General features: G+C 30.4%; 1 protein-coding gene across 2 annotated transcripts in view; it reads right to left on the bottom strand.

Moving 5' to 3' along the window:
• LOC148173833 (dipeptidyl peptidase 4) overlaps positions 1–14,545 on the bottom strand; it is an 86,135-nt gene extending 71,590 nt beyond the window's left edge. Inside the window, exon 1 of one of the 2 annotated variants that reach the window (XM_088036048.1) lies at positions 14,292–14,545. The gene's annotated coding sequence lies outside the window, so the exon portion shown is untranslated. The remainder of the gene's footprint in view (positions 1–14,291) is intronic. The other variant, XM_088036052.1, reaches the window with a different exon arrangement.
• Between the last annotated feature and the right edge of the window lie 4,887 nt (positions 14,546–19,432).

Raw genomic sequence — 19,432 nt, 5'->3', positions numbered from 1 at the left:
TAAAAATGGATAACAATTGACCGAAGTAGAAATTTTATCGATTTTAAATCAATAGCGCACAAGCAGATTTATTATAATTTTTGTATCATTTTATCTCCAAAACAAAAAAACTTTAACTAAAACTTTTTTCTCTTAATAAGCTCAACTTGTAATAAGGAATTACCATACTGATTAGGTACATGCAGTTCAAAAACATCCTGTATACTTATTCGCAGTTGTTACTCAACTAGTGTTTCTGTCCAAAAATAGTAAATAAATTGGAGGTAGTCGTCTGCACAAATATGCCATGGAGTTAAATTGCCGAGAATTTATCCAGGGGATTTGAACGAATTATCACATGTTATTTGACACCATCAAGCCTTCCTACGACAGACAACCGCTTTTAAACGTTTTGAAGTGGCAAAAATAGATATCAGTCTAGAATTCTATTAACTACCTACCTAAATATAAATCAAACTAATCCAATTGTAATTTAAGTTTAATATTAACTCATTAGTAATCTCGGCGGTTAAAAAAGTCAATCAAGTAAGACTAATTTTTGACAACCTAACAAATTGTATGTATTATATCACCACTTTGATTGAACTGTTTGCGAACAGAGAAATGATACTTCCTGTGTGTAAAATAATCACTTCTTTGCCAGTTGGGATTTCTGCGGCAATAAACTCATTTCCCCAGATTTTATCGCATACACAAAATACACACCCTCTTCAGGAAGAAACATTTCCACCAATAAATATAATTGTATTGATATCATACCGAAACTGATGTGTCCTCTGACTGTTTTCAGAAGAAATAAATTTTATAACTAATATTGTGAAATAAGCATTTCAGTCACAATGTCTGTAAACATTAAGCGTTTGGTTATTTTTTTGTATCTTTCGATTTATATTAGCTAATAAAAAAAATACCAAAAGATCACACAGGAGCTCATGAAGAAAATCGTGAACGAATTTGTTTATTACTTTTTAAATAAACAAACATAATGATATTGGCTGAAAACTTCAAGATAAGGCAACAAACGTTTCCAAAATTTCCCCGTTAAAAACACTACAAAATTCAACTCAAGTGCCACCTTGCCAGGACGCCAAAAGTTGAAAATTTTGCACAAAATGGCATTTTTTCACCTTGAAATTTTCGCATCTAAAGTAAAATGATCTCCAAATTTCGAATCTAAAGTACAATTTTATCTCCATTAAAATTAAGTTTCTTTATAAAATCTTTTTCTAAAAATCACGCCACATTTTTTGTCCTGTAACTTCTTCACAGCAAGAGATAATAACTTGTTTAGCACCGCGTTAGAAAGATCTCAACCTTTATATGTATTGTGTTACGATAAAAAAAAAATTTTTTAGACGACTTAAACTGAAAATGGAATTTTTAGGCTTCAAAAGTGGCCTAAAAGTAAGTCTTTACTGGCCGCAAACATTTTTGGCGGGTTTATGGTGGCGCCATCTATCCATAGTTTTGCGTATTACATCAAAATACCGATATTACCCACAATTTTATAATTGTTTGAGTAAAATCAAATCGACAAACTGCTGTAAAGTGCAACAAAGACGCGTTGAATTATTTAAAATGAACATGTCTAGCAGTGCTACTGCACTAACAACAAAAGACACATCACCTAATTAATACAAATTGTGAAGCTACACATGCCGAAACTGCAAATGTAGATAAAGAAAATATGAACTTTTCTGAAGGTTTTATAAATAATTTTAATTATTTAGTTGTTATAAATGATTAAATGTCGCCTAAAAAATCTTGTGTGCATAACGGCCAAAAAGTGCCATTTTGCCCTAGGCTATTGCCTCGGCCATTAAAAAAAGGCTCGGCCCAAAAAGAAACACTTTTTAGCTTTGGTACACAAATAACTATTTTTTAAAACAGTTTGTTTTTCGAAACATTTCTCAGTTTTTCCTAAATATCTTGACAAAAACTAACTCATCCGACAACTTCTATAGCTCCTTAGGAAGTTTATTTAATTACCTGTTCAATGATCTAATTATGAAATTTCATAAAGTTGCAAGTTGACGTTCGAAAAATTGAAAAAATAGTAAAAAAAATTTTATTAACTTTTCACAGCTTTCGTCAAAAATTCATTCTTTAGTGTTATTATTGTAAGTACAAAAAAAGTAAACCATCTATATTTACTTTTAAGTCAGATAATACAGCAATAAAGAAAAAATATCACCACCAACTGCAGGAACATTTCCACAATTTGCACATTTACATGCAAATAGCAATGTGTTCTAAAGAAAACTGGTTAACACATTCACATTATGCCATAATTTACAACTTGGAGCTGTTGCACGACCAAAAGCACTTTTGTGACATTAAACAATTTGCTCGTGATAATGCCAGTAATGTCACTTTGAATAGCTGCTGCAAACTGCGTCCGATGGTTTTACATTTTTGTTTTTGAAAAGATTACATCATAAACCTCAATACTGGTTAGAATTAATGTTAATGTGCTTCTCGTAGAATAATTTATTATTGCAGCTCCCTACCTAAATTCGCTGTCTCTCATTTTCAACTAAACTTCAATTCTAGTTCATTCATTCAGCACTTGGCTTTGAGAGAAATGTCGAAATTAACACCATCACTTTTGAGGTACATATAAAAACCTTGAAAACTATTTGACTCAATTGTGTTTATGCAAGACGCCAACGTACGTTCAAAATTCATAGCCTGTCTAAAATGTAAATTTAATGGATCTCATTTGTTAGATCAATAGATTACACTAGTCTACAATTTTGGACGAAATTTGTATTGGGGCAATAAAAAGTAGTTTCCAAAGTAGAATTACTTATGATTTTAAATCCAAAACCTGTATTGCTTCATCAAGTCAGGACTTAAAAAACAAATTTCAATTTTGGTTTTTTCAACTTTGCTTAACGACTTTTAAATTCATGAAACTCTATAATATATTATCAGAAAGGCAATTAAATAAGCTTCCCAACGAACTAGTTAGTTAGTTTGTTAAGATATTTGACAAAAACTAATTAAATTTTCGAAAAACGAACGGATTTTAAACACTTTTTGACACTTTTTTGCATAGAACTTTTAAACTTTTATTGTAACACGTCATAAAGGTTGACATCTCTGTTTTCTAACGAGGTGTTAAACAAGTTATTATCTAGCTAATATTTTCGTTCCAAATAAAATTGATATCTTCATCGGTTACTGCGACGAGATTGTCCCGAAAAAAAAAATAAAAAAAAAAATTTTCAGTGACATTCACAAATTCAAGCCAGAAAACGACGATAATCAGCGTCGTTTAGCATCAATTTAAGCGGATTTCTCTAAGAATCTTGATGATTTCGTGCAGATTTCTGCTGTTTTCTTGCAATTCAGCCGTTGAATTTTGATAAAAATTGGTGGTTTTGTAGATTTAGAGCCCTTCTTTGCAAATACAAGCCAGAAAACGGCGAGAATCAGTGAGAAATCGTCGTTTAGCATCAAAATAAGCGGATTTCTCTAAGAATTTTGATGATTTTGTGCAGATTTCTGCTGTTGCCTTGCAGCTTAGGCATTTAATCTTAATAAAAATTGGTGGTTTTGTATATTTCGAGCTCTTCTTTGCAAATCCAAGCCAGAAAACGGCGAGAATAAGCAAGAAATCCTCGATTAGCATCAAAATAAGCGGATTTCTCGAAGAATCCACCTCCCCATTTTGTGCCACCTTTCCAACAGAGTATTTGTGTTCAATTCATTGTATTTTAAAAAAAAGATTTCCTCCCTTTATTTTTTTGGTCTGTAAGCAAACTAAGAACTCTTCATCAAGAAGATCTCTAAAATGTATTATTCTGCGCTACGTTAGCATTAAAGTCACTTTAAACTCAATATGTTATGGGTTTGGAATAACAAGATTCTAACTATTCAATTTCATGCGGATCTTTTATAAACAAATTTAGTGGCCTAACAGAAATAAAAAATTCTCAAAAATGTTTGTGGAAATATATTTTTTTGTAATGCAAATTTAATTTTTTTTTTTGAAAACTCGAGATATTTCGAAAATGATACAATTTAGGTATAGCACGGTATATAAAAAGTGATCCTTAATTTGCATATAGAATTCAAAAATGCAATAAATTATAGGGTGTTCTGTTTAAAATAAGCAAGTTGACTGCCACTTCCGGCATAACCGGAAGTGTCACGTAAATGTGAATCTATTTATTCGATTCGTCTTATTCGCTTACTTTTGTCTATAAAATTTCAAATTATTATCATTTGCATTTTATAAAACCAATAGTTCATCGCTAGTGAGGATAATTTGCTTACAGTTATTTACGAAACAATGACAAAAGTCCACTTTACATGCCAAAATTGAAAAAAATTACGTTTGCTGACGTATGTTTTACGTCTACTTTAATCTCGTTCACATCTTGTAATTGATTTCGGAACCGTGGTAACATAATTTCATTTGCATGTCACTGAAACTCATTCGTTTTGACAGTTACCAAAATCAATAATTTGTAGTTTAGAAAATTTCGTTTATGAAAGTAATAGTCCCAGAAATGAGTCAATTTCACGAACTCGATTTTCATTCTCGATTTCCGATTTTGTCTTGTGCATGCCAGTTAAAATGAGAAATTGAGTTCGTGGTGGAAGACAAATGTTAATAGTGTTTGTCGGGATAAAATACTACATTATATTACTAGTACTAGAAATTAAGCTTTTTGTATTGAATCCAGACAATCTGGATAAAATACAAAAACCGATTCTGCTGCGAATAATGCATACGATTTTTTCTTCAAGCATTTTCAATTTGAATTGGCGCCGCAAATCTTGTCGCCTCTATTTAATAAATTCTATTTGAAATACCCCTTGAAAGAGCTGTTAACACTTTTATCAATATTTATGCTTAAATTAAAACCACACTGAGTGTGGCCACATAACCTCGGCTTATTAAAAAAATATTCACCTTGGGTGGAAATTTGCAACCTTAACCAAGGGGCTTATTCTAATTCATTTCAACCAAAACGGGTTGAAATGAGATGACGTCAAAGCGACATCCTTCATAGCGATTCTAAAGTTTTCAACTACGACCACTACCAACCTAGAATCTAGGGACTTTTACTTTAACTGTGGTATTTGTTAAATTTGGAATGTTTTACAGAAGTTATGTACGTAATTTTCTTCTTTATAATGTTGCTAAAACAACTTATGGATGGATACAAACTTTGACAAAACAATGCATTTTGTGCTGATTTTGAATATTTATTTAGTTTACCCAATTCTTATTCCAAAGAAAATATGAACTAAAAACATCTTATCGAGCTGAACAATAAATGTTTTTAAAACAAATTAATAGATTTAGCTAGTAAACCTAGTTTAAAAATTATAAGAACAAAGAAAAAATGACGAATTATATTACAAAGATAAAAAAATACTGATGAATACTACCTATCTTGCCATTTCCTCATAAAATGCAAAAAGAGTTCTCGATTTAATATTGAATTATTTATTTCTTTTTAAGTAGACACTAAAACACTGATTTATGTGTATTAATGTTATTATTTTTTATATATTTTTATTATTATGTTATTAGGTGTGTTTAATCCGAATCTCTAACTATCTGAAAATAGTTAAAAAAACGCACTTTTACGCATTGACGCACTTATTCAATTTTGCCTAGTATCTTTAAAAACGTATTTGAAGTTCAAATGAAACCTCAAAATGCTTCCTGTCAAATTATTTCAAGTTGAAATCTTCATTTCGACTAGTTTGCCAGTGTCGAAATATTATTTTCGACTGTTGAAATGTTATGACGTCATATAGCAGGTTCCGCTGTTTCAGCTAGGTGGCGTCGTGTCGCATTTCAACCAAACATTTCAACATTGAAATGATTTAGATGTTGAAATGTAAATTAGAAAAGGCCCCCAAGTGCAACAATATTGTATTAGTAATATATTGTGAATATTGTTTAACTGTGAAAGAAAACCTCACAGTCTATACAAGATCTTGTACAAGGTGTTTATAAATGTTTCTAGCATCAAGAGTGGCTATAAAATATTTTAAAAATTTGCCGCTCATTACAAATGTGGGTTTAGATTTTTCAACTGACATTTGTAGTTAACCTCAATTATGGAGCAAAGTACGTTTAGAGAAAAAACTATTCTAATGGCGGTGTGAAACCTGAAAATCATAAACTTTGACACAAAACCGTAACTGAGACGTCGTTGACGTAAGTGACATTATAGATAATTTTCAAGATAGTTATATTCACTATGAAAACAAAGCGGCAAAATAGTGCATGACAGGAATTCCAGAGCCACCCTTGATGCTAGAAACATTTATAAACACCTTGTACATCATAATATGAACACTTTGTTGCACTTGAAGAAATACACAATTTATTAGTTTGAAAAAAACACTAGGCAACTCTGTTTATTAAAACAACAGTTAAACGTTAGTTAGTGAAATTGCGCCTAATTATTCATCGTGATTCTCAAAATTGCCTGTTGGAATTTTAAAGTGTCAGTTGTATCAATTTCTAATTATTCTTTTATATTTATATATATATGCGTCAGTCCAATCAATGTCAGTGTGCGAGAACAAATTTAAATTTCTTTTATGCTTGAAATAAAATACTGCAAGGGTAGTGAAACTGAGTGAAGAAGTCAAACTATCTTAACGATAAGCGAGGACAAAATATTTTATCTACCCTTGATCTCAAAATATCTTCTAATCTAGAGAAGCTTTGAGGCAAAAGCGCAACTTGGCTTTGCATTTTGAGACAAATAGAGCACACTTAAAAATAAACCTCATAAGTTAACAGAGGATTCGCCTGTATCGCCACCACCAGCAATACAAAAGTGTAAAACAATAACTTTCTTACATTTCCGAAATCAATTTCATCTATCCTGAAGATATTATTGATTTTAATTTGTTAAATGGGCAGCACCCTCTAATAATACAAATTATGATTCCGAAAATAAATATGGGGCAACTTTAACTAGCATGTGAGAAACCAGGGTGTGTTCAAATTGTATCAGATTATTATCAATGCTGCATGTATGGTATTTTAAAGAATGTTACAATTAATTAATTCGAGAAATCAAGAAAATTTCAGTCTTGGTTGACCCTAAAAAATATATAGATAGAATAATCTCTTTTTGGTTATAATTGGTTAAAAATGGTTAAAAATGGTTAAAAGACAGTTCTAGAGATCCATACCAAATTAAATTAAATTAAATTAGTTCCCATTGCGTGTTCAGTAAGTGATTTTTTCCCGTAATTGTTTTGTGGATTTTCTGCGGACGAAGCGCTAAGTAGAATGTCCGCATCCCCAGTCATATCATCAATTGTCGGGTTTCCCTTGAACGGGCACGTTTCAATCGTCCGGAAAGACATCTTCGTGCTCTTATTGCATAAATAGCCGTGGTCATACAAGGTGTTTATAAATGTTTCTAGCATCATAGCTTTGGAATTCCTGTCATGCGCTATTTTGCCGTTTTTTTTTCGTAGTGAATATAACTATGTTCACAATTATTTCAAATGTCACTTACGTCTACTACTTTTCAGTTACAGTTTTGTGTCAAAATTTTAGATTTTCAGGCTTCAAATCACAACTTGAACAGTTTGTTTTTAAAACTAACTTTGTTCAATGATTGAGTCAGTTGAAAAATCTAAGCCCACATTTGTAACGAGCGGCTAATTTATTTGACATTTCATAGTTACCCTTGATGCTAGAAACATTTATAATCACCTTGTATAAATTACTACTTCATATATTATTTAATAAAATGTATTAACAATGATGATGTAACTGGGAGTCAATAATTGAGCTATGTCTATTAAGTTAATATGTAATTAGCCTGTGCAAGTGAAGGTGCCAAATAAATGCGGTGCCTGATTGGCTCACTTCCTGTGCCCGTTCTGGATAGTTTACTTTTAGAATGTATGAGGCTGTAGAAGTATAGAAGAAAAAGACCGATTAATTAACGCGATGGACCTAATATTTCAAGATTTTATTAAATGAAGACAAACAAGAACAAGAAATGAAAAAGTGGAGACAAACTTGGACAATGAACAAGAAGACACCGAAGAACCAATAGGACAAGAAATAAGGCAATCGCAAGTGATGAAAGAGACCTGCAGAAATTCTTTACAAAGCGAAGAATTTATGCTACAACAGATTCAGCATCTTAATACTTAAAATGTGGATCACCCGTTACATGAAGATTGATCACCAAAGTGATATCTACCTAAATTATTATTTCAATTAAGACAATATTTCTATTTTTAAAGTCATATTAAAACGTTTTTAAACAGCGCCAGCTTGTGTACTTTTTGTGCACCAACTACAGAATTGACAGATGGCGAAATTTATAAATGCCAAAAACCCAATTAATTATATAAAAGTTTTTCCGCCAAAACGTTTAATACAACTCTTGTGCAATAACCATTTTACAGCGATTGTAAATAATTATAAACCCATTCCTTTTTACAATATGAAATTTTTTCAAAGGAAAAACTTGGCAATGCTGTTCAACCCTTTCTAATAAAATTTTACATTCGGCAGTCTCCGTAACCAAGCAACTAACACTAAAAACTTCACAATGTTGCAACATTGAAAAATTTTCTACAAAGCCAAGAAACTTTTTGTCTTTTTTTGATACAGAGGATTATTAACTGTTAAAAATGTGATGTCTAACAATAAAATTATTATCCAAACAAAGTTTGATCGTTTATAAAAAAAGCTTCTTTCTTAGATAAAAAAGCACAAATTTCGTTTTGGTTTTCACTTTTGGGTTTAGTAAAGAATTAGCAGCAACATAATAGGTAAAGTCCGTTTTTTTATTAAAAAACCACCAACACCGCACTCTCCCACCACTTTACAACCGGCAACGTCGTCCATGGTAACTTTTTGGTTAGTTGCCTAATTGACAATTTGATTATACAAATCGGCCTTTCAGGCTGTGCCGAGTCTTTTCACTATTAAATCCTTTGATTTGCAATCCAACAGGCTGTAAAAGAAACGTTTTTAACGGAAACACTGCCAAATTTTCAGAATTGTCAAAAATTTTGACAATTATTTTCTCACCAAAAATCTCCCTAGGCAACGTTGCCGGATGTAATGAAGGGGAAGATTGCGGTGTTGGTGGTTTTTTAAAAAAAAAACGGACTTTAGCATAGGCGTCTTTTTTCATCACTCTGTATATTAATTACAAGGTGTTTATAACTGTTTCTAGCATCAAGGGTGGCTATGAAATGTTATAGAAATTTGCCGCTCATTACAAATGTGAGTTTCAATTTTTCAACTGACATTTGCAGTTAACCTCAAACATGGAGTAAAGTAAGTTTTGAGAAATAAACTGTTCTACTTGTGGTTTAAAACCTGAAAATGAAAAACTTGGACACAAAATCGTAACTGAAACGTCATTGACGTACCTAAGTAACATTATAAAAAAATTTCAAGATAGTTATATTCACTATGAACACAAAGCGGCAAAATAGTGCATGACAGGAATTCCAGAGCCACCTTTGATGCTAGAAACATTTATAAACACCTTGTAGTTGATATTAACCCACTCTTCTCTACATTATGAGGAAAAAAGTAAAAAAATTAAAACATACATAAACTTCGAAACAGATTCTCAACAATCGAACGACAAAATTAATTCACATGTCGATGATTTTGATGAACGTTGTTTATCCTTTATTAATTTTTTATGAGGGTGCGTCGTAAAATACGTATAAACTCTACAATCTACATCATCTTTTACATAACTGAATAAATATGTCAGTCGCCTAAATGCAAGACCCGATATCTTCATCAAGCCGAAATTTGACACATCGATATAAATTCGGTAATTCTGACTAATTGGTTCTACACAAATTTTGAAAAGGTTCGTTTTTGTAATTTATAAGCTTTTTACTACAAACTGACAAAATTTGTTCCAAGATTTAAAAGTAAAAGCGCTAGTGAAGCTTTTTCTATTGCTCGAAAAATTAAGGTTGAACGCAGATCTCCGGTTTTACATTTAAATTTAAGCGACTCTACTAAACATTCAATTTATTAAAGAGGCCCTAGACGATTATTTGTACTGTCAATTCGATTCAACTAATCAGCTGCCAATTTTACAATCAATCAAGATTTTTTAAACCTCTATTTTTCCTTTTTTTTTTAATTATCCTTGACTCTTATTTAACTTTTCTTCTCTCTTTAATTTAATTTAATTTAATTTAATTAGAAAAACGTGTCTTCTATTTATTTTGTTTCTCCATATTTTAACACTCTCAAAATGGTCTCGAAATTTATTTCAGCAAAATAATTTGCTACATTTGACTACACGTGGTATACAGTCGACTCTCGATAAGTCGGACTAAAAGCTCGGTATCTTAGATAATTCGAAGAAAACTTGTTAGTTCAAACTCGTGGAGACAAAAACGTTCGATAATTCGTACAAACGTTTCACGGCTCTATAATTCGAGTAGTAAAACATTCTTGTTGTTGAATTTTATTTTTCTTGAGTCCAAACTTGTTTGAAAAATATGGTTTTAAAAGGAAACTTATACTAGTATGTAACAAGCCGTATAAAAACTACCCAAATTTAAAAAAAAAACAGACTAAGCCACATTTCATTAAAAATAAGTATACCGAAATAGTTCACTAATTTACTTTGCATTGCTGATTCCTTTTTCCACTTCTCGACGTTTCATAAGCCGAAGCTAATGGGCTAATGCAGAAGATTTATTTTGAACACTCCCTAAAGTTGCAGCAGCAGCCACAATCGAACAAGTTTTTTGAGTTATTACAAACGAGAGTTGGTAGGATCGTAGTTGGCACAATAGGAGCAGACATCTTATTGTCGAAAGCTTTTAGAAATCCTCCAATTAGCTTCACGGACAGAAATAAAATATTTGACAATTTTTTTATTAAAATGGCCCGTTTTGTTAATAGTGTATGGTCAATGAGTATCGGATTCAACTTTCCGTTTCTATTTTTTTAAATTTTTATTTGGTTTTTATTAAAAGAAAAAATACAAAAAATTTTAGACGTACTTAATGTAATGTATGTAATTTAATGGTGGTGCATTTTCGAAATAAATTATTATTTTATTTTTGTTTCTTGCAATATTTTACCTATGCAAAGGCTTTCAGGATTGACTCTCAGGTTTTCGTCCTTGTTCGAATACTATTAAACTTAGACAATTTTGGTTCTGGGCCACTCTGTATATATTTTTTTAAATCACTTTATATTCTTTGTCAAGTAACTTCTAAATGACAAGAGATGATAACTAGTTTAACACCACGTTAGAAGGCAGAAATCACAATCTTAATAATCACGTATTACAATAAAAAAATCAGAGGACCCATTTAGGAGTTCTATGCAATTATAGACGCTAATCGCACTCGATAAGCATCAGCTACCCCTTGAATACCTCACAGACATCCGTGATCTTTTGCGCTTTTTATGGAATAATCTAGATCAATAGGTCCTAGATCAGCTTATCCATGGTATAGAGCGTCGTAGTGAAACAACCCATTATTAAATATTTATAATTTTGTTTGCACTTATTGTGGCAGGATATTTGATTTTAATTTTTGTTGTTGTAATATATTTTTGAGACTTTTTTTATAATTGTTTTCAGAATAGAACTGTATATTATTTATGCCAAAGGTGAGTACAGTATGTATTGTCTTATATGAATTCTTTCAATATCACTAACTTTTTTATGTTGACTAATGTAATCTGAAGAAAACATACAGAGAGTCTAAGAAAAATCTGAAGACAATAAAAAAACGAATTAAAAAAACTGGGGATTTGAAAAAAAATATACGAAAACACAAAGAACTTCACAAAGTCCAAAGAAAATATAGGCACAAATCAAAGAAGACAGAAAATGCAAAGAAAATGTAAAAAGAATTGAGAGAATCGGAAAAATTTAGATAGACGTAAAAGGATCTAAAAATAATTACCTAAATAAATACATACAGGGTCCAGCAATACTTATGTCCACCCCCAAAATCGTCTTCAACTTTAAAGATAAAATTTTGAAAATTTGCATATGCTTAATAGTTGACAAAGCTCTAGAATCTGACGCAAAAATTTGTTTTTTATTACATTTCGTTTGGCGTCGCTACGCCTAAGAAGTATAATTTTTAGCAATTTTTGAGATTTTGCGGAAATACTCGCGAATTAATTTCTTTTAATATAACTCTAACTCAAATATCTGAGTTTTTATTTTAAATCTAATGCAAATTGTGTTTAAATTTTCCGAATAAAACTCTGTTTTATCAAGTTAGTTTTCAAAATTATGACGGCACAGTAGCAAACTACGTTTACAACAAATTTTCACAAGTCACTTCATTCTCTCGTGTTTGAGTGAAACCCTAGACGTCCAGGGTTCAAATCTCTGCCCATCCAGATTTTTTTTCAGCCAGTAATAATTTATATCCATGAATAATAATCCGTATCGATGCAGTAATGACTGGTAACATAACTGTGAGACAAATATTTGAGTTTTTATTTAAATCTAATGGAAATTGTGTTTAAAATTTGCGAAAAAAACGCTGTTTTATAAAGTTAGTTTTCAAAATTATGACGACGTAGTGGAAAACTACGTTTACACCAAAATTTCACAAGTCACTTCATTCCGTCTTATGAAGGTCAATTTTAATTAACTCGGGCATGTTGCACTTTATGGACACCAGAAATCGTTAATTAACATTGACAAAACGACAATTTCACCAAGTAAGACTTTTGTTACAATCGAAAGCGAGCCAAAGGATAGATGTCATTTGTGACACAAGATGTTGACAGACCGGTGTAAACGAACTTCCCAATTTTGACGTAATAAAATTGGAAACTAACTTGATAAAACAGCAATTTTTCCTCAAATTTTAAATAGAATTTGCATTAAATCTGAAATGATAACTGATTAATTTTTAACACATTTATATTAAAAAAAAAATAATTAGGAGTTGATTTCACAAACCCTCACAATTAGCTAAAAAATACATTTTTAAGGCGTCGCGACGCCAAAACTATAGGTGATAAAAAATAAATTTTTATTAGTGCATTTTGCATCGTTTAAATTTAAAATAAAACGAATAAAATTCACCTGTTGAAGAAAAGGGTGCCATCTGCAACGCGAAATCAATCTTTAGCTCTTCAGTTATCTTGGTTTTAAATTTTATTAAAATCTGTTCACAAATAACAAAGATATTAGGATCGAAAATTTTAGGTGAGCCACCCCTGAATAACATTTAAACTGAACCAAAAATTAAAAAAATATATGAAATTTTAAATTCGTTTAGGAAACACTAGAGACTTTAAAACGTATCTGTCTAATAAAAAACAAGAAAAAAAAATAAATTCAAGAAAAATAGTTCCATTGAGAATCTAGCAAATCCAAAAAAAAAACGTAATCCAATAATAATCTGAGAGAAATCTAAAGAAAATGGCCCAATATTTTCTCATGCGCCCCACACCTCTACTCAGACATTACATTAACGAATTACTCACTCAAATGTTTTAGTTTGTTCCTCAAACTTCATCTTTTAATTTTTCCCTGACCTGCAACAAGAAGAGATTTCTCCAAATCGAACGCCACGGTAAATTTACCGCAGGATTGCGTTCAAACACTCAATTCCCTCGTCGCGATTAAGCATTAAAAATTGAGAGCTTAGAAGTTGATGATTTGAGACGACCCCAGATCACAGGCATGATAAAAAATGGTAAATCAATATCAGTATCTCGATAAGTCCTACAATGCGACATCCTTCGAGGTAATCGTCCTCTATAATCATCCTGAAGGAAGGGTTGAGGAAAAAGTTTCCAGCGAAGCGATGTGCAAATATGCGTGTTTTAGATTACATCTTTCAACTCCAACAATTGAAGATGCCAATATGTAGAAGCACGGTTAAGGACGAATAAAAATATAAAATCGATGAATGAAATAAAAGTAAATAATAATTTGAATAGTTTGAATTTTATTTTATAAACGAAGTTTCGTTTTTATTTGATTATATTCCACTTTTTTAAACTTCTTCAAGATAATACTCCTATATTTTAATTATCTGTCAGATTGCTGTCGTTGGAAGAAGTCATAAAACTTTACGATTTTAAGGCTAGTTTCAAGATTGTGATCCTGTAGAGTATGAGATTTTATTATTTATTTTATTAAATCATCTAAATTTCAAACTCAATTGAAAACGAGATGTGCAGGACTTCTTTGAATATTGACTATACAAACATAACATGCTTTGATTTAGCAATTCCAGGAATTTATACGATTATATGACATCAATTTTAACAAAAAAAAAGAAAAAATTACCTTTCCTAAAATCCAATTAACGTTTTATAGGTGAAAAACAATCCGGTCCGGAAGCGTCAACGAAGAAAGTTCTTTCGGTAGAGATGAATGAAGAAGGACTTTAGAACTTTCAAACAATCACTACCAGGCATAACGGCGTATCGAAACAACAGCCACTAAAAGAATAGTGATGTCAACATTCACCATTGTAACACTACGCATCGCGTGCGAAATCCAGCCGAATACTGCATCAGGATCAGGGTTTGCCGGGACGCCAGAACGGCAGCGCTCCCTGCGGATATTTCAGCAAACTCCCTTATTTGTGGAAGCGAAGAAGATACTGTTAAAATAGTGGCAAATAATTTTTGCGTAATTAGTAATTATGTAGTTCTTCGGGCTTTTTTAGAGCACCATAAAATTACAAAATGGGTCATCAAAAGTATTTAAATATTTTGAGGAGGAGATAACTATTTTGTTTAACTTTAGCGAGAACTGATATGTGCGAAAGTTTTAATTAATGCCTATAAATGATATCTCGTTCAGGCTTTGTCGACACTCCGAAACCGGAAAAAGTGAATAGATATTGTTTTCGAATGTTCGGATTTAAGTTGAAAACGAAATATCTGCCAGATAACACATTTACATGTCTGCGAATAAATCAGGAACTTTTACATCGATTTTAGCGAAAAAAACATCGATTTTTAATACATATATTTTTATTTTCGATGTATGTAAAAATCGATAATTGCGGTTTCGATGTATGTATTTTATTTTACACTCTTCATTTTGGTGATATTTATAAAGAATTTAAGGGAGTTATATTTTAGAATTTTGTTTATTCTTATTAATCTCGAATTTGTTTATTTCTATAATTTTTTACTTATTAATTTGTTTAATGCTTAAGGTTTCTCTTAATTTTTGTTTTTCTCGTGTTTGCTGATTATTTTCTTGCTTTATTAAAAATTTTATTTATTTTCGTTTTTCACAATAAACTATGCTATATTGAGTTTTTTATTTACTATTTTTCAAAATCGATGTTTTCTCCGATGGAGATCGATGTAATTATGCTGTTGTTAAAATTAAGTTCAACATCGATTATTTTTACTCGATGTTCCCAGATTTATCTGCGAACGCATTTTCTATAACTTATCGGAGAGTATATAATGAGCAAATTCACGAACAACACGTTTTGAAAATATTTATTTTGATTATGAATTACATATGCAACAAATATCCAACCTCTTCGCGTTATTAAGCAGATTAAAAGTGTCACCATCTGAGCTATAATTCTTCCAGTCAATAGTTTAACTGAGGTGCTTCAACAGTATTACTGTAATTCTGCCCTATAAAATCGATAAAACTGAGGTTTGAATGGTCATTATCTCCGTGTAGCGTAACACTATTTCATTATGAGATTATAAAAAATTGAAATCGCTGGCTTAAGTCGTTAAGTTGCCAAATCCATTTTGAATTTTTTGTCGGCGATAAATAAATCTTAATTATTTTCATATTTAACGTCAAATTTAAATTTCTTATCGCCGAAATGGGAACAATAAACTTAGTTACTTAACAACTTCACCGGATGTAAATCTGGGAACATCGAGTAAAAAAAATCGATGTTGAACTGAATTTCAACAAGAGCACAATTACATCAATCTCCAATACATGGAAAAAACATCGATTTTGAAAAATAGTTAATAAAAAACTCAATATAGCATAGTTTATTGTGAAAAACAAAAATAAATAAAAACCTAGTAATAAACAAAATAATAAGCAAATAAATTATAAACAAAAACAAATTCGAGATTAATAAAAATAAACAAAATTCAAAAATATAACTCCCTTAAATTAAATTCCAGTTTTCTTTATTTAGACCGTAAAATAAAATACATAAATCGAAACCGCAATCATCGATTTTTAATTATAAATACTTTGAAAATAAAATATATGGCTTAAAAATCGATGATTTTTTGGCGAAATTGATATAAATAAAAAATCGATGTAAAAGTCCCAGATTTAACCGGATGGAATATGAACCGACAATGAGTGAACGCAACTATAAACATGAACAAAAAGTACTTTTTCTGCCTAGTCTGAAAAAATGTTACTATGTCAACGAGCGCTTTTCATTACTTGTCTTATAACAAAATTGCCTACTTTACGGTCTAAAAACGAATAAAAAAATAGTGACTTTTTGTGACGTTTAAAGAAAAAAATTGTCATTAGTAGGTATTTTTTTTCCTTTACAACTACAATTTTGTAATTTGGTGTTAATAATGTAGAAACTGAGACTAGTGAATTTAAAAAATGCATCTTTTTAACGGCGATGTTCCATCAGCATCTGCCCCTGATCTTAAATAATTAAAATAAATAATTAATTATATTCATTAACCTCAAAGCTATAAACAGCGTATGAAGGATAACAATTGGTTTACATGAAAATAAAACGTTTTAATGTATTTAAGAATATACAGAGCGCGTTTTAAAAATGGCGAATTCACTCTTCACTACGTTTTTCAGTACCTAATTTATTTAATTTATCACATTTTGGTGACATAATTGACCAAAAAAATTTTTTTTTGCTTTATTTAACAACAATATGAAAAGTTCTTTTTCGAAATACTTTGGCTAGTTTTATAATCATCGCTTAAAGGCGGCTTTAACTAAAGGTCTTTTAAAGTATTGTTATAAAATCATCATCATGGGTAAAACTCACTTTAAATATTAAAGGAACTTTAAAAAGATTATGAATCTGGCCCTCCTAGTAAAAAGTGTAGTTAATTTTTAGTTTTATTCACCTATTGATAATTATTTTTTACTGTGTTTTTACTATGACTGGGTCGAAACCTTTTAATATGCATTAGCTATACTGTCATTGAGTAGTAATTGTTTGGCGTAATTAGTGTAAAAAAAATAATAAAAATGCTTAAAAAGTATTAAACCCAGAAGGAAATGCATTTAATGAATTGCGAATAACAAAAAAAAACAAAAACTAAGAGAAATCTGTTTTCTGCAAAACTTTTAGTAAAGCCGATTTACATCCTTCAATCTAGTTGTGTGCTAACAATTTTGTTAGTTTATGTGTGTGGGATTGATTTTCTATTATTTAAGTTCAATAGTCAATAAATTTTCAAAATTGCGTTTTGATTGGGTCTAGTGTTATAAATTGTCAAACAAAAATTATTCGCAAATGCGAGCGACTGTGTTTGACCCACCAAGTGCCCAGCTTGTTGCATTTTGCAGCTAGCACAGTGTAAACGACACGAATAATCGAGTTGTTCTATAAACATACGTTTTAAGAATTATTTGAAACGAAAATATAAAAACTCGAACAAAATTTTTTAACATCTTAACAATAACAATTTTTAATATTGAAAGAAATTAACAATCAACTCTCATCAGACATATTACACAAAAGTAACTATTTTGTAGTAAAAATTTTCAGTTTTCTTACATAATTTTAAAGAATTTCATTGCAAAAAAAATTATTTCAAGCATTTTTCTTAATTTTTGCGAACACAATAAATTCCAATTTATAAACAAATTAAGATTTGAATTAAGAAGAATTTTCAAAGTTTTCAATTTTGTTATTAAAAATTCTCGAAAAAAATTAAAAAATCATTAAACCGACGTAAAATTAAATTTAGCGAAGATTTCACGTTTTCCAAAACTTCTTAGAAAATTTGGCTTTAGCACGAAAGATTTTTCAAATATTTTTTTCATGAGATGAAAGCCCACATCAAAAGCTGTCCAACGGTGTAATGTTGTTTGTATGTGCTAACTGATAAGCAAAAAACAAGCGGCGAAATTACCCGCAATTTTGTGCATCAATTGCGAGTATAAATTCATGCAATTTTAGTGAATTTAACGGTCTATAATTTTTAAACGGCTTTGTGAATAATTCTGAAATGAGGACAATATCTGGTTACCCATCTAGAACTTGCATTTTTGGCATCTGGCGATTTTTGGATTTTCGTTCAACCAGAATATTGAATTGCCCACTATACAAATTTCATGCTAAATAAAGTTTACGAAAGATATTCATATTCATATTCATATTCATATTCATATTATTCATTCATTCATATTCATTCAAAGTTATTCATGAAAATTGTATTTTTGGTTGCATTCGATAGTCGCCAGAGTCAATTAATTGAATACAAGTTTATTATTTTGATCAATTTTTTTTACAATGGAAATCAACGGAATGATGAAAATACAGTTGGAGGAGTATTGAACCGCATGAAAATAAAAAAATTAGCAACAACAAAAATAAGCAAAATAATAATCAACTTGCTGATCGAATTTGAAATAAAAAAATAAAAAACGCTAAATCTAAATTTTGAAATGAAATTTGGTCCTAAAATTAAAAATTTGATTGTTGAAAAACATTTGTTTTCCATCATTTGAAATTGTCCTCTGCCTAGCTTCACTCTGTATATAAATTAACATTCGTACTCTCTAATTTTTTGCTTTTACCGCCTGTAATTATACGGTATGATGTAAATATTCTGCTTTATTAAGCCATTAAAAAATAGGGCAAGGATAAAATCGACAAAGCGATGACGTCAACGTGTTCTAACATGAAGTTGTCTTCTAAAGAAGTTGATTGGAAGTTTTTAGTGTCAAAAGACCTAATTTAGTAGTCAGTAGTTGTCAACACCTTGAAGTTTTAAACGTGAGCAAGAACAATGACAATAATGCATAGATTTTACTAAAGTTTCTGAAGTGTCAAAGAAATAGATTTTATGTCCGATTGTATATTAATCGATGTTTTATGAGATCGTTTAGCGGCCATAAAATGACTTTTTATGGACGAGGACCGTGAAACGGCTGCTTGTCAGTGTCAAATAATTATAAATAAATTAATGTCAAAATGTAATTTCACCTCTCAAATACGTTGCCAAAAATAATTTTTGTTTACAGAATTAAAAATTAAAACATTACATAGTGACAGATCTTCATTTTGCAGTCACAAAACTTTCAAAATTTTAGTCGGGAAGTTTAAAATTTTTCATTTTTTACTTCCAATTTTTTTCTAACGCCGTAATAACATAGAACTAGTATTTTTGAATAAAGCTTTTTTCTCATATTTTGCTGTGTTAGAGATATTGAGAGAAATTATAAAAAAGTTGCTCACAAACGAATTCTAAAACTTTTTA

This window comes from Gnatocerus cornutus, chromosome 5, assembly GCF_029298725.1.
Source record: "Gnatocerus cornutus isolate USDA-ARS CGAHR chromosome 5, icGnaCorn1.1, whole genome shotgun sequence".
NCBI classification, from domain to species: Eukaryota; Metazoa; Arthropoda; class Insecta; order Coleoptera; family Tenebrionidae; genus Gnatocerus; species Gnatocerus cornutus.
The sequence above is the reverse complement of the archived record's forward strand: the minus strand, read 5'-3'. Positions and strand labels throughout refer to the sequence as shown.